At 39.7% G+C, this 3,482-nt stretch overlaps 2 protein-coding genes across 3 annotated transcripts in view; both read right to left on the bottom strand.

The window, feature by feature from the left end:
- SCAMP5 (secretory carrier membrane protein 5) overlaps positions 1 to 3,482 on the bottom strand; it is a 37,655-nt gene that overhangs the window by 14,598 nt on the left and 19,575 nt on the right. The window contains exons 8-9 of one of the 2 annotated variants that reach the window (XM_019504468.1): positions 1,212 to 3,474; positions 518 to 521 (exon numbers count right to left, since the gene is read on the bottom strand). The gene's annotated coding sequence lies outside the window, so the exon portion shown is untranslated. Of the gene's footprint in view, positions 1 to 517; positions 522 to 901; positions 3,475 to 3,482 lie in introns of those variants that run through there. The other variant, XM_019504467.1, reaches the window with a different exon arrangement.
- The window catches only part of PPCDC (phosphopantothenoylcysteine decarboxylase), a 59,932-nt gene that overhangs the window by 42,821 nt on the left and 13,629 nt on the right, over positions 1 to 3,482 (bottom strand). The window lies entirely within an intron of this gene.

Genomic DNA, 3,482 nt, shown 5'->3' with positions numbered 1-3,482 from the left:
CTTAGAATGTTAAAACATGTATTCTCATATCGTTATGGAGATCCACTCCCCTTTTACCAGCTGCCTGGCCCATTATATTTATATTTTGTCCTTACATCACAGAATTGATGCTGCACTTTGGTTTTAGCTTGGAATATCTTCTTACAGACAGCATCATCCTCAATCATTTTGGTCAGCTGGAACACCAAACTAGCTTATTTCAAATTCTGCCTGGATAGAATTTGTTAAAAAAAGTTTCTATTTTGTAGCCCAAGGTAGCACCTAATAAAATTGAAGTTAGCTCACTAGGTAACTAATCAGGCTCTTTCCAGTGACATACTGCAGAAGTCCTTCAACACTGGTCTCTGATCATAAGAATGCTGGACTCTGAAAGGTGTTATACCTCAATCTATCAAGGTGCAAGCAGAGCAAAAATATTATTAACGAGCAACTCCTTTAAAAAAAAAAAGTGTACAGTGTGCAGCAATCGTAAGTCTGCATAAAAATCTCGCAACAAGGATTCCATTTATGTTTTAACACAGCTTTTAAGGCAGCAGGAAATTTGCTGATGGGAGGTCAGTCAAGAAAAATGGGGTGAGGGAAGGAAGCTGCAAGAAGATGAGAGCGCCAGTCATAAAAGTAAGCTTCCAAAGAACCAGTCTATGCTGGAGACTGATCCAGCTTTTATTAGATCTACACAAAAGGCAAATAGATTGCTCCCAGTAGCAGATAAGTAGACAACATAGGTTAACCAAGGGAAGAGAATTAAAAAGGGGGAAATCTGTTCCATATAATACAGAATTTAGAACAAGGGCACACCTCTGGCAAGAGAAGGTGGTTCCCATGAGAAGCAGAAATAGCATATATAGCTTAGTATGTAATAAAAGGCTGGCCACAGACACCGAGAAGGTATAGACAAACAGACCACGGACACAGAAGATGTATTTTTTTCCTCAGCAGTTTAGTAGATATAATTTAAAAGGAACATTTTCCCTCTACATAGTGCGATTTCTTGAACAATATATTTATTAGGTACAAAACACTCCCAACTGTCTTCACATCAAAGAATCTAAAAGCTAATGTTAGCAAGGCAACAAGAAGCCTGTGCCCATAAGAATGGAAGTTGGGCCTATTATGCATCTAGCCAACTCCAGTACTGTGATGCATGTAAAACAAACTCAGGACAGAGCAGGGAATTGCTAGACAGGAAGAAGGTAGAAAACCAGTGTTACAGATTTACTGTGTGAATTTATGGTCAAAACCCCATTCCAACTCCCCTCCAATACTTATATTGGCATTCAACTGCCACTGGAAGTGCTGACTCCACCAATGGAGATATTAGGTCAGATTCTAATTTTTCTGCAAGATGAAACCTGTAGAAAAATCTACTGATTTTAGGAGTGACTTCCAGTGTAGGTCACTGCTATGGGCTTTGTACCACTTGGCTAGCAGTCACAGATTACAGTAATTAATTAAATCCAGGTACTACATCCTGCACTGCTTGTCAGCTATGGCAGGCATGCTGATGAATTCAGTTACATTTCACTGACAGTCCGTCATATTCACACATTTTGGAAATATAAATGGAGGGGAAGACTCCATGGTTACAGCCGTATCCATTACACCTCGTTTTTAATAAGGTTACATTTCTTACTGTAAATGCAAAAAGAAGGTGAAATCACTGTTAATTTGTAATTTCTCAGCCAACAGATTAACAGACCATAAAAGTTTGGCATAGTACATTTTTTACTTATGTTTGGCTACCTACAGTAATCTGCACCCCAGATTTAAAACCCCATCTTAAATACATAATAGATTCAAAGAATGTTTACTTTCTTTTTTTAAAGTTTTATACATTATATACATAAACACATTTTTATTGTAACTGCATTTTGCAGTCTTGTCAAAAGACAGATGGTTGCTGCAGAATGACTGAAATTGTACTCTTAAAAAACAGTTAACTTCCTTATTCTTGGTTGGCTTTGCTGGAAAAAAAGCTTAATTTGTATTTGGTGGATTTTTGCATATATGTTTTATATACAGGCATCATTAGGCAACTACAGGGATTGGCAGGGCTACTAGAAAAGTAACAAGCTGTGGAATGTCAAGTTGCTAGAGGGCTACTTTTTGCCTGCCGTTAGTTTAAGACTTGAGGGCATTTAGCAGGGGCAGGAAAAGAAATCTGAACAAAAAGCATTCAGATTAGATTAGCTTTATGCTGCTTTCAGTTTACAATTTGGAAAAAAATATCTGGCCTCTATTTACAGTGCATTCAGAATCTGAAGAGTGTCTAAAAGTCCTGCTTATTTTTCCTATTCCTTCCCAATGAGATGTCGGCTCCATTTAGGGAGTCAAAATGAGTCACTGCCAGGGCTGTGCACTCTACCTGGGATCCAAAATCTCTGCATCTTGCACAATAAAAAGTGCAGACCAATGTTAGCTGCCTACTGCACTGAAGACATACAAGACTTCTGAATACAGCTCGCTCTCCCACAACTGTGTGGGTTTTTCCAAGGCTGAAAGGAATAAAAAGACTTTTTTGACTAGTAAGGTTGGAATCTGCAAGGAAGCCTAAGGGAATTAAGACTCAAATCCCCCTGGCATTCAGGGGAAGTTGGGCACCCTTTTCTTTAGGCAGACTCTTAAGACAGCAGATGACTCTCAGGGCAAATCTTGCTTACTTTACCCACACACAATCCCACTGTAGCAACGGGACTAGTAGCAAGCGCATGTGACTGTATATAAAGCCAGCAAGCTATGGTCCTTCCTTTACCAAAGACAACAGATCTGTTGAAAACCAAATGTGCCAATTTTATAGTCACTTTTCCAGCCATAAACACCTTTAAAAATGTAGGGCTCAGAGGGTGGGATTCAGAATGTGGCTTTTGGAATGTGCCAAAGTTTCACATTAAAAGGGAAGGTCCACCACAGTGCAAACAGGGCGGCTTCCCACACTGCCCTGAGGCTCTCACTGTACAGTCACACACTAATACTGTCTTCCTAACAATACATCAAAGAGTAAATGATTCTGTTTACAATGCCATGTGTTCAGAGAAACTGCAGGCTTCGAAGCCAGGAGGGATACGACTAGATGTCTCCCGACTACCAGAGTATAACAGCACGGTTTTTAAGTGCTAAAAATCAGCCAGTCACCTGCAATAGGAAAAAAAGAAAGGAGAATTCCTGGTAGTGGATGGGCTGATACTTCCCCTTGCTAGAGGCAGCCCACAACTGGCCACACATTAGCAAATAAAAGCGAAGATTCCCGTGTTTTCAGGGATCTTCGGTTCAGCTCTTGATATTTTGGGGAGGGATTTTTTTTGGCTGATGTAGTTACAACATACACCTATCACCATAGTTATTTTAAAAAACCACCACCATATACTATTTCACAGGGAAACACAAACACAGCTACTATCACACAGCACAAGTGTCCTGCAGGGCAACTCACAGCTTCTTCAAAATGAAAACCCCAAAGAAACAAAATTAAGAGAAGAGGGGAA

This window comes from Gavialis gangeticus, unplaced genomic scaffold (genome assembly GCF_001723915.1).
Source record: "Gavialis gangeticus isolate Ggan-Ray unplaced genomic scaffold, GavGan_comp1, whole genome shotgun sequence".
Lineage (NCBI taxonomy): Eukaryota > Metazoa > Chordata > Crocodylia > Gavialidae > Gavialis > Gavialis gangeticus.
The sequence above is the reverse complement of the archived record's forward strand: the minus strand, read 5'-3'. Positions and strand labels throughout refer to the sequence as shown.